Below are 13405 nucleotides of genomic sequence, written 5' to 3' on the forward strand. Positions count from 1 at the left end.
CATGTCTGAGAACAGCACTGTGTGATCTTTTTTAGTGGACTAGTGCCATGGGCTCCAGCTTTGTAGTTGGCAAGTTAGGTAACAGAAACTAGGTACTATTTTCTTTTCAATATTTTCATGCAGTTGTAATTTGTGACTCGTGGATGTTAAATGTTTTCTATTTCAATAGCCATAGTTTTATATCGTAGAAGTTTACCTCGATTATTTAACAACTTTCACTGTCTGAAGTATTACTAAAACCACACAGGTCACCAATAAATGTATTTTTGAAAGTCGTCTCCACTTCTGTGTTAAGCACCCAAAGCAAAGAGATCTGTTTCTGTGTTGTTGTAAGTACTATACTGTTACCTGTATAACTACAGCTATATATATGTCTATATAAATATTTTTTAGGCAATATCATCCTTAAAGTATTTCTGCATAATGCTGTAACATTTTATACCACTATTTCTCATTACTTTTAACCCCTATCCTAACCCAGCTCTCCCTCAATTCTTTGAGATGAACAGGTTGTGTCTGCAATTCTTATTGGAGAGAATACCCAGCTAGCCCCAAAATCACTTGTAGAACAACAGTTCAGTAATTCATTTCTGTATCCCAGAACAGATTAAGCTAATGACGTTTACTTGGAGTGGAGACTTAGCAAATTGCTAATTTTCCTAGATACAAGTTGGAGTTTGAAGCCAAATTTAGGCTTAACCTTTTAGAAAGTAAATTTAAATTTAGGGCCAGGTTTATTTAGGATACTGTGTTAAATACAGGATCACATTACATTATGAATAATGGTCTTGAACAGCCCGACTCAGGCTGCCTGTAGCTGAGTACTCAATGTCAATAGATCCACATAGAATATAAGCAGTGCCACATTGCACTGTGGCTGCAGTGGAAACAGCATCAGGTTCCAGAAGGGAACCTGATGATAATAAGATATGACAATATGATAATAAGAAGGGATTGGGAAAGGGAGGAAGGGTTGACAGTGAAAAGAATGGTAGATTGGATTTTGCCATTTCCAATTTGTATGAAAAAAAATAGAATTTAGTATTTAGCATATCCCTAGAAAACCCCACTTCATACCGTGTCTTACAGTGGCACATACTGGAAAAAAGTGAAAAACAGTTAAAGGTTGGGCCTGTGAAATTTTTATGGGTGATCTGCTGTATAACTTATTTTCCATGTAAATAAGTTATTCCTCAGCTTTGTGTATTGGCAGCTTTGTGTACTGCTAGTGTTGTTAGGCTACAATTAAGCAAAGGCTCTGGGGCAGGAGGACAGACAGAGCCATTCCTTGGAGCTTTATCATGAGTGATCAGAGGTGAAGAATTGTTAGAAATGGATGGAAAGCAGACAGTTGCTGAGAAAATACAAAATTGTAAAAATAATTAACCCCATTAAGTTACATTGAAAAAAAATTAACCAAAGTCAGCAGAATAATTAAAAATAATTAGGCAAAAAAAGGAATAGAAAATGCTGAAAGAGAATTTCAATTCCACTTAGAATTACACAGAATTTCAAGCATCTCCAACTCATATGCTCAAGTAAATGCAAACCTGGCCATTTCTGTGAAATTGAATGAATAAACAGAAAAGTTGAAGTTAACAGATGTGTGTAAGATAGGAGCAGCCACTTTACTACTATTGGCTTTTCTTTCAGAAAAAAAGTTGAATTATGCACTTGAAATCCACAAGATAATTACATGCCCAGGAAAGGGAAATAACATACTGCCTATGATCTTAGATGAGCTTTGCATACCTAGCCTGAATCCTCCTCCTGCTTAGCTAAGCCTCAATCTTCCTCATGCTTAGTTTATTGCATGGTACGCAACTACAACCCCCCCAAAAAACCCCAAAACAGCTAAAGCAGTAAACAAAATGGAAATAAATTAATTTTGTGAGAATATGTATTACAGTAGTGCTATTTAATTTTTAAATCACCTGTGAAACACTAAAGGATCTAAAATAAATGATTATAAACTTGTTAAAACAAAGTTAAGTAATTTTTAAGCTTCTATAAGGGTTATGTTTTGCACTGTAAAAAGATCTCCAGGCATGAGAAGCAAGATTCCAGACTCAAAGCCCTCTTTCTGTACAACAGCACCTATGAAGCGAGGGCACATGTATGATTTGCAGGATGCCTTTCAAAGGCAGGACATAAATAAGTGCACCTGAGATGGAATGTCACCTGCCAGAGCACTCTTAGTGTTGAGCCTGATTTTTGTGATGTGGTTATTCTAGATACAAATGGAAAGAAGCAGTATAAAGGCATACTCTGTATACTAGACTGTACTATACAGTCCCATTTTTATGTGTTAAATTCTGAAGAATTCTATTTCTGGCATTTTTCATTTTCTCTGCTTATCTATGATAGCTCTCTGTACTGTGATCTGTGATTTTTACATGAGAGTACACAGCAGATATGCACTGTTCTGTTTAAAAAGAAAATAACAGATTTTCAACAGCTTTCTGTCTAACACAACAGCAAAACCAGTAACCTTTTTCACAGAGCCATCTACACCAAACTGGTTGTATTTTGAAATACTGAAAATATTAAAACAATACAAATAACTTTAAATAAGTGTCTGTTTAACTTATTCTTCACACCCTGTGTTTAGATTGTTTCTCTCAAGTTTTGTTTCTCATTAACCCTACAAGTAACTGTATTTTTATCTGTAACTCAGCAACATAGAAAACCAGGTACAGAGTCTGACATGAGCACTTGAATTCTAGAAAATGTACATTATCTGTACAGCTTGTACTCCAGAAATTCTACAGTTGCTCATATTTTTTTAAATCAGCAATGTTTGTGATTCAATGTCCTGTTAATTAAAGAAGAATTTAAACATTTATTAGAAAAAATACACTTTACTTACTGCTTAAGCTTAGATAACATTCTACCAAGGGATGTGCTCCTACAATTATTTTCATGAGGGATTCACCACTAATGTGCACACCAAACATGTTTTAAGTGCTTGACAGATCAGTACCAAAATGTCAACATTCAATACACACCACACAAAAAAACCAAAAAACACAAACAAAACCAAACAAACAAAAAACCACAAAAAAAACCCAAAACAACAAAAAAAAGCTAAAGGCCTATTCCAATTTTTGTCTCAGTTCCAGCCCAAAAGTCAACTGAAAACTTTTCATGCAAGATAGTTTTCCTTACACTTCACTGCTTGTCTTGGAGCTGTTAAAAGGCTAAATTTTCTGCCAAGTTAGTTCAATTATTTTGACAAGGTTATCCCATGACAGCACATGCCTTTATCTCTCCTGACATATCATTTGATTGATGATCTGGTTATGTCACAGGAAAAGCTGATCAACACTGCAAAGCTCCAGAACTCCCAGCTCCAAGGAGATCCAAGGAGATCCACCCCAGGATCCAAACCTGCACAGGAGATCAGTGTGCACAGAGCACAGCAGTGGAATCCAGTCTCACTTATTGCAAAATAAAATTTACTCCCCTGTCACCATACAGCCATGGAGGCAATGACATCCTGAACAAAAATTATCGTGGGTAGAGATATCCCTGAAATTCAACTCCTATGCAATACCTACAATATTCCACTTACTGATAACTGACTGCCAGCCAGCACATACCAACACACACCACTGTTGCACTGGAAGTATGGACAAGAACAAACACTAGGGCTTGTTTTTGTTTGGCAAAGCCTTGCATTTGATTTATCATGTCTACACTAAAATTTTGGGCTTTCCACCCTATGTTTTTCTCCTAACAGCTACTCATGAAATACTCTCTAGGGGTTAAGTTCATTATAACAGTGGAGAAAAACACATGGGCAATACTAACAATTTGCTCCAACACACACTGTGTTAATCCCACATTGTTTTTAAATATGTGTTCTCACAGAAAACAAAGGAATCTAAGACTTCCCCTATATGTTTTTAATTTGGGAAATGTTTGATTTCCCAAAAGCACAGAGCAACTCTCAGGAGGTCTCTAACAAATTTGAAAACAAACAAACATTCTTTTGCACAAGCTTTGAATCACAATTTAGACAGTATTTTAGATGCAAACTGCTGACTGCACATTTGACAGGATTTTGCTGGCAGTCATTCCAGTATTTCTTTCTCCTTCAGAGGGCCTCTGAGTAACAGGACATAAAACATTCTTTTAACATAGGGTAAAAATTAAAATATACACTGAACAATAAATACTAGAAGACAGGTCAATGCAGCTGTGGTTCCTAGAGCTGTGTTACCCACTATTAATTTCATTACATTGAAAATGGTACAATTTCAAACTAAGAGCCTCCCTAACAGGCAGAAGTGGTCCAAAGGCTCATTATTATTTCAGGCTCTTGTAAAGATATAAATCTTCAGGAATTATAGGACTTGAAGTTGCAAACATACATTTAAGTATACTTTAAATCCCTTGGAATTCTACATTTCAACCTTCAAATTACAACTTGTAATAGCAAGCATTGACGTTGATGTAGAGAAGCCAAAGCAGGTCTGTAAACATTGGCCATAAACCTGTCACAGCTGTTCCTGTGTGCAGACTATACACGCCTTGTAAGGCTCCTGTTGGGCAGTGCCAAAATCTGTCTCTTTCCCATCTAAAATGGTATTGCTCTGTGAACAAGACTACAATTCTTAGTTTGGTAAATGAGACTGCATTTTTAAGATGATGAAAAAAAGGAGAAAACTATGCAATCACCTAAGTGCACAATATTGAAGAGTTTTAAGAATTTGCTGAGTGGCACTGGTGTGGAAAAGAAGTTTGTCAAAACTACAAAACACACGCTGAATCCTGTTCACACTGATGTTAGCTGGAATTTAGTTACTGGCTTCAAAGAGACAACATCAGATTCTAAAACATACCACATACTACTGCTCACTTTAGAAATCAAAAAAAAAAAAAACCAGCATCTGAAAAATCATTTTATCTTCCCTAAGACAGACATGAAAATATAACACGCATTGTGCCATCTGAGAGGATGAATACAGAACAGATCAAGGCAAAATGATGGAGCCAAGCATTTGATCCATCTGCTTATAAAGGTTGCTTTAAACACAGCCAAGCCAATCCAGAAAACACTAAAAACCTAAACACTCTATTTCCTTATGCTGTGAAGCTGCTTCCCAGCCACCTTCTTTGGTTTGTGCAGTACCCAGCTCCTCTTTGCAGCACATACTAATCAGGCTCTTAACCTGATGTGATTCTGCCTCACTAACAGAGAGTTTGAAGTAATTTGCATTAAAACCATGTAAAGTGTCACTTAATAACAGAGAAAGTGGAATAAAGTCTTAAGTTGAGGGGAGGAAGGCAGGAAGAATCCTAGCAGCGTAAAAACTTTTATTGGCACTTATGAGTATTTTTCCCTGATTGAAGCAGAATTCATGCAACAATTACAATCCCATAACAAAGATCTGTAACTAGCCCTTAAGAACTACTGTTATTTTCTGACAGTTGAGAAACTTCTTTTGTTTATTTCAGGAAATGAAATATCAAATTTACTTTAGACTTTCCAAAACTGAATACCTAGGTTAACATCAGCTAATCGCCCAATGCCCGTGTTTTACTGAAGCTCCCATTTTCAAATAGGAGACTTATGCACTAATTTATAATTAATTTTATATATTTAATTAATTCTTGTCACCCAATCAGTGTTTTTAAGGTAGCAATATGCACATCAGTACCTGGTACTTAGATCATGCTGTGCGACAATAGAAAATATACAATCAAGTATAGTGAAGGAATTATTGGAGATAAGCGGAGATAAATTACTGTTAAACAACTTTAACAAATTCAACCAGAATTATTATCAGTGAGATGTATGTTACAAAAAGAAAAATCAGTATTGTAATAAAGTCACGTCTACATACATCAAAGCATAGGCCACTGCACACGTCACAGCTGAGAGGGCCACAACACACAGAGTGTAACCACACAATATCAGAGAGCTTTAACTCACACAGAGTAGCACCTTAGCATGTCAGAAAGCTTCAGGTGTCTGCCCATACAGAGTAACATCAGGCCACTTCAGAAGGCTGCAAGCATGTGCCCTTCTTGTTCTTTAGCCCAGCCTTTTATCCCCTCATGTTGATGCAGTGCCCCTGTGTGCCCTCTGCTCCTTTGGTGGTTGCTCAGTGCCCCTGGGCACTCCATGGCTCATTGCTGTCAGTGCTGCTCACCTGCTGCTCACAGCTCTGCCCACTGGGGATGAGGCTCAGCCCAGCCCCACTCCCAATCACCACAAACTCTGTGCCTACATACACAAAGACATCCAGCCACTTCAACAATATTTGTATCATTATACACCTTTATCTTAGTAGCTAAAAATTACTTCTATGCTGTCATAAAATGTAAAATGTTTTTCATTATCAAGTCCATACAGCAAGGCTGGGATGGAATGGAGAACTTCTATAATTCTTCAAAGCAGGGAGCACATCCTGCATTCAGACCCATCACATTCTTTCCTGGTTACCCATTCAAAAATCAGAAAATATCCCTGCAGCAACTGCATTGCAATACTGCCTTAGCTGCTTGATGCAGAGCAGCAATATTGAGAAATTTTCGGTGAAATGGTAGCAGGGGAATGTGTGTGTCTGTGTGTTCTGTTGATTTTTGCACGTCTGTTTGGTTTGAGGGTAGGGGTTATGCATGTAAGGGATGCCTTTACTACCATTTTTTTTCTCATTTAGAAAAAGCACAGATCTCAGGGTCTGCTTTTCTTCTTTGTTTCACATACTCTTCTGTTTATTTAGGTATAGCCCTTTTTATTTTGTTTTCTTTTTTTTCCCAAACAAGGTTCTCTGTCTTGGTATTCTCTAATGTTATTTGAATCTTGTCTTTCACCTAATCACATTATTTCAATAAACTTGGAAAAGTCCAGTTCTAACCCTATAACCCAAAAAGAGGCTCAAAACTTCAGACACACAACAGCTCACTCCAAACACCACTGCAGAGCTCACCATCAGCTTGTAACCATGAAGGAAGTTAAAAAAAATAGCAGTCCCAATCCCAACCAAGCAAGCAGATGCATCTATCAAACACGTAATTGTTACAGACCACTTCCTCTCTCCAGAAGAGGTGAACACCTTCCTGTGCTTATGCCACCAGCTTCTAGAAGAAGTGGGGTTTTCTTGTTCTGCTTTTCCAAGTGAGTGCACAGGGCTGACAGAGAGGGACCCCCCTCCATAGCAGAGAGCTCAGACTTCCCTCTTCCATTTCACATGTGTACACTGTTTCCCCACTTTGTTGTTGACCTCCTCATTATATCTACTCTTAAAACTAAATGTTATGCAGACAAGAAAGACAACAAAGCATTAGAGAATAGTAAAACTAGATTTTAGGCTAGCCCTGCTTCTGTTCATACATGTAGTCTGCCATTTGCCCAGAACACATTTCTTCTCAGAAAGCCGTTTAAGAATGAAAAATATGTAATATTATCTTTTGAACACATCCCTTTAAAATATCTACTTAGTTTACCACATCACACTCGTCATGTGTATCCAAAAAGTTGCAACAAATTTAATTTAAAGTTTCATTGACAAATTATTAAATACTCCCCAGTTTGCCAAATTTTCCAAGGAATACAAATCTTCATGTAAAAATGCTGCTGTGAAAGACAATTCTGTGCAAACTTAGACATACAAATAAAAATAAATCACACTAAGACATCACCCCATGTGATTTCCTGAGGGAGAAAACCCCATAAGATTTACTGAGCTAGGAACAACATAATAAGAGACAATCTGTGAATTAGTACTCAAATCAAAGCATAAGGATTTTATATACTAGAAGATTTACTTTTATCCCCACTAAAATTTTTTTTAAATGTAAGCACTGTTATTTCTCAACTCTCTAGTGAAAAATATTTGTGGTTTTCTTTTAAAAAATGATGAAGCAAAACAGATGCTGCAGAGCAGAGCACAGCGACACAGGGAAGTGTTGTTTGCTCACTCTCCAGTGTGCCACGCACATTATTGGCAATCATGCAGGCCCCCATTAGGCCAAGTGCTGAGCCACAATGAAGCCTTGCTGCCTTGGGAGCCGTGCACGTGCAATTGAGATCAGGATTTGGCCACATCTGTGCTTTCCTGGCCCAACAAGCACAATCCTTGCTGTATAAATTCTTACAGATGCAGACAATAACCTCCCTGCTGGCGTGCAGCTCGCAGAGCTCACGTTTGCCTTTCACCAGGACACTGACCAGCAGAACACCAAGTAAGAGTCTGCTCCCTTCATTTGTCAGCTGCCCCAAGCACAGGGAGCCCGTTGTGATTCTGTCACGTCAAAGCCCACTCAACCAGCAGCTTGCCCCAGAGAACAGTGCCATCCTCTCGCTGTGGGGTGCCCAGTGGCTGCCGAGGCTGTGCCTTGGTCCTGCTGAAGGGGAAGCATTTTCATCAGTCTCTCACAGCACAAAGTCTTTGTTCCCCATCCAGCACAGAGCTCACCGAGACCCCAGCCTAAACAGGGGGGCTCTGTCACTCGAGAGAGGGTTCCTGGGCGCTGCCCTGCCCACCTGGCTCCTGGCAGAGCACACACTTTCTGCTGCCACGCTCCTCCAGGCCCCACACCCAGCCTCTGAGGACACTTTCATGCCTCAATGAGCCTGACCAGCAGTACCTGAGGCTTCCCAGCCTGCTCTGGCCCAGCAGCCCCTTGCAGCCCAGCCTGGGCTGTGTACGAGCCCCAGTGATGCTGATGGACACTGAGCTCTGTCCCAGCCCAGCTCTATCTCCGTGGCCCTGCTTGGCCATCCCATGCTGTGCCCCTCCCAGGTGCCCCTCGCCAAGCCCAAAAGAAGAGCACTGAGAGGTTTAGGTTACTCTGGCAGCGGTCTCTGGGGCCAAGAGGTGGCCATAGCAGAGATCAGGATGTAGAAGTTTTCCACTCAAGCTTACTCAATTGCATCCTCCACAAATCCCACATCAGAATTCATAATGACTGGTTAGGATTGCCAAAATAATTTCAGTCTCATCTTAGCTTCTATCTGCTTTTTAAGACTCAGTCTCACCTGGGGATAAGTTTGGGTTTTGTTGGATATTTAAGGTGATTTAAAGGTTTTTCCTAAACCTAGGCAGTCCACCAGACAAGCATTAAAAACCAGGTAGGGAAGAAATGTGCACTGCAGACAGGTCTGTCCTAGTGATAAAACCCCTTAGAAGAGGAATGGTAAATGGGGTATTGTCTTGGCAGCCTGAACTTGCAGCTACACTCCTCCACCATGTTCTTCTTAGCTCATTGGGAGAAACCAGACATGGGTTCCACATTTCAAAGTTCAACCTGTTTAATTAATTCATAAACAGTTTTTTTTCCAAATATAACCACTTCCTTTTGCAACACAGAAAAGGAGAAATTTTGGCACCTTAGCACTGGAAAATTTTAATAAAATATAGTTTGGATACCTATCAGGAATGACACAGATTATTCAGTCTTATGACAAAGCCATGGACTAACTAACTGGTCAGAACTTTCTATGGGTTTAGAGACACTTCTGAGGCAGAGGAGGAGCCGATGGAATAATTCAGTTGTTAGACATCAGCTTCCTCAGTTCTTGCTGCAGTTCAAACCAGCAGGCAAAACCCCTGCCTTTCACTACAAAGAGTGCTGGCCTTGAGCTAAGGCTACAGTTCATGATACTGACTTTATTTATAGCAGACAAATCAAGCCTGTGATAAGCTTGGAAGAAGTAGAAAAGGCCTTGGCAGAGCTTCAGCACAATCCCAGCACAATCTTTTTTGGTTTTTTGTCCCTTGGGACGGTATTCCTCTACCATAGGAGATGTTTCACATGAAATCATTTTAAATCTATGCTCTTGAACTACTTTTGACTCTTTCAGAACTTGCAGTCTCTCCCACTAAACCACCTTCAAACACTATAAAAATAACATTTTTATATCTATATTGAAATATTCTATATTCCATATTTTAATTATTATTTTATCTGGCCAGGCTCTTGAACCAGATTTCGTGATGACATTTGCACACAACCAGCAGCTGAGCTGCTCCATGGCTGGAGTCCTTAGTCACAGCACCTCAAGGGTCTGACCTACAGGCTGCAGAATACAGCACTGGGCCTTGGGATGTCTTTTCTAGCTTTCCATGAAGCTCTACCACAGCAATATTTCCACATCAAAATACTTTTTCTTTTCTTTTTCTTTTTTTTTTTTTCAGAAAATGTTTTAAATAATTCATAGAAAATGTAAGGATTTCAGGTAGCTGTGATGTTTCAGAAGGAAGTGGATCAAAGCATGGTCTCTCTCTTTACTCCTCCTTCACCCCTTCCTAGTAGATCTGATTTCAGGGCTGGAAGCTGAGAAGTGCACCAAAACATAACTAAGAAGCATAGATAATTAAGTAGCAAAAAGCCTGTGTTGAAAACCGGACCTGCTCAGTCCCAATGTTTGTGTATTACAACCTAGTTTTACAAACTGTTTCAAATCAAGTTGGTATAAGGAATATTTTATCTCTATTGTGCTTTACCAAGCAAAAAAAAAAAAAAAAGGAAATAATTTAAACATCTGGAGCTGCCTGGGTGTAATACAGAAGAATATGGATACTGAATTTAAAGCAGCTATCTTATCTGTGATGCCTAATATTTCCATATGTGCAGGCAAAAGTATTCCCCAAGAATGGTGTACTTTATGCTCTGAAGCTTCCTTCTCTTTTGCTTCATTTAGGCTCTTTTCATACAAGTTTAACAGACATTTGTCTAACTGAATTTATTTTCAGATGAATTCATAGAAATGAAATTTGACTATGGTGACAAGATTAAATTGTTTGCACTCTGTGTTTTCCTTTGTTCCATGAAACCTAGTGTTTACTAAAAATAACAAATTATTAATTTTTTGAAAATTCCACTGTTGCCTTTTGTGGTTGAACTCCTTCTTTGAATAAAAGGAACCTAGGAAAAAATCCTCAGTCAGATTTGATTCCACACCCCTCAGTAGCATGGATTTGATTTGTTGTTCATTTTTTCCCAGTGATATCTCACAAATAATTAATACACTTGCTTAAGTCAGACAGGTTCTCTGCTCAGTTTGAGTTTTGTTTACTTAAATGTTCACAGAGGAACAAAGAGTACCAAGATTAATTCATTCAACTTAATCTGCTACCACATACTCTCGTAATGAGTGAGCTCTCACTAATTTTTGCAATTAGTATGTTTTAATAAGGTTGTCCAAGTAGAGATTATTAGTCCAATTAATTGCTTGGAGAAGAGTTTTATGAATACTCTTGATCAATTAAAAACTGTCAGTCTGTTTTAAAAGGAATATATTTTCACATGAACAAATTGATGTGCAGAATCTATTTGAACTTTTTTTGGTATTTTTACATGCTTCTTTTGGTGTGGGTTTGGGGGTTTTGTTTTGTTTTGGTTTGGTTTTTTGGGGGGTTTTTTTTCAGTATGTTTTTTGAAGTCTAACTCCAAACTCCTCTAGAAAGTAAGAAGGGAACTAATTGTATTGATCTTTTCATGTATGTTTTGTTGGGAAGGAAGCCAGAGAATTAGCCAAAGTTTTATTTGATTATAGTAGAGTTCTACTTTCATCTGTAGCTTGTGAATTTGGGTTATTTCAGTAGATGTGAACAGAAAACTTTATTAGTTTCCAAATAGTCTGTTTTTCTGAAATGGTAGGACTCCCTGACCTTTGCCCAGGTATAACACCAGTTGATATAACCTGTCTCTCAGCAAAGGGCACTGGATTTCAAAATCATCCAGAGCTGAAGGATCTATCTAGGCATTAGGCTTCAGATTTATCAAGTCTGCAGATGAAATACAAACTATGCAGGAGAAAAATGTTCATCACCCATGAGGACCATCACATACAGAAAGCAAAACAGAACAGTAAATCACCCACCAATCTATAAAAAGAAATTTCAGTTAGGCCCAAGGGTGGAATCAAGCTGCTCAGTCCACTCTCTTTCTTGAACCTTTCCTGTTGATGTTTTTTTTATGCATACTAGACTCTCCTGATAACTCTCATCTGCCTTTGCTCCCACTCGGAGTGACCTGCTGTGCTTGGTTAACACCAATAGAGCATCACTATCTGGATCATATTTAGTGGGATGAAATGGAGATCAATCTGTCTGTCTAAATCCTTCTGTTAAAACTGGAGGTGGATGAGTGCACACTGACAGTCTGATTTACCTTCAGACCCTGCAGAGCCCAGGATGGGAATTAGGGGAACACTGAGGAAGACAACAGGCTAACAGTCTGAATTACACACCCTGGAGAGGCCTCGGCAGTGGGCAGACACTCCTGTGTCTTGTTACAGAATAATTCTAGCACCACCTCAGCAGCATCTGGTTCTGGCATTGTTGGAGATGTTTGTAGGTGAGAATGATGTGCTGATCTATCCCAGAAGAGAAACTCCTAAACCCATCAGACAGAGCCTGCACAAAGATGGGAGATAAAACTGGCTTCTAATAGTAAGAGCACTGAGTGTCTACTTACTGCCGTACTTTTCTGGTGCAGGAACTTTTTGCTGCAGTTATGATCTCACTTCACACCACATGCTAATTGATCTCAGTGCCTTAAATTTGTAAGGAGAAGAGCCTTATGCTTCTGTATGTCTTTGAGCTGTCAATGAGTCCTGCCATGACCCTGCCAGCCTCACAGAGATCATGGCATAGGCTGGAGTATGAGAACTGGGCACAGTCTCGTACACAACAAAAAGCTCAGCCCAAGGACCAGCTGATTAGGCAGATGTCCATAACCAACGGGTGTGAGGTCAGTCCTTCTCATTGCTTCATTAAACATCTTTTTTCTGTTTGGCACTGAATAGATTCTCACTGCTTGGTTTCTGGGAATTCTGGTACTGCAAATACCAGAATTCACTGTGAATTCACTGCTTCTATTTTAGTATATTTCACACATTTTTTCAAACAAATATGAATTTGAATACATATTATATATTCAACTTCTAGCTAGGGTAATAAAATACTTTCTAAATCCTAAACAAGCTGTCCATGGATCATACAATGAAGCTGCAATACTACAGTCAATCCTGATTCCTAGAGGCCAGTAGTAAAAATATGATACTTATTTCACAGGAGATACATTGGCAAGAATCCACTGATTCTACAAAAGAATAAGTTACAAGTTCTGCTGTTTCTCCCCTGACAAGTCAATAACAAAAGTAAAAACTCATCCCAAAGTCATGAGTGCTCCCTCTTCCTTTGCTCCATGCCCTTGATCTCATCACTTCCATTCTTTTATCTTCTTATCCAGTACCAGTTCACCAATTAAGTAGCATCTGCAAATGTGAAAAAAAGAATTAAAAAAGAAGATACCTACACATAGCTACCAAAACAGTAGGATCTGAGCCCTATATGGATATGAGGATATGAGGATATGAGTCCCAGGGCCCTAAAGTTGAAAAAGCCTTTGATGAATTAAAAGAATATTAATAATATATAAATAA

Source organism: Motacilla alba, chromosome 9 (assembly GCF_015832195.1).
Source record: "Motacilla alba alba isolate MOTALB_02 chromosome 9, Motacilla_alba_V1.0_pri, whole genome shotgun sequence".
Lineage (NCBI taxonomy): Eukaryota > Metazoa > Chordata > Aves > Passeriformes > Motacillidae > Motacilla > Motacilla alba.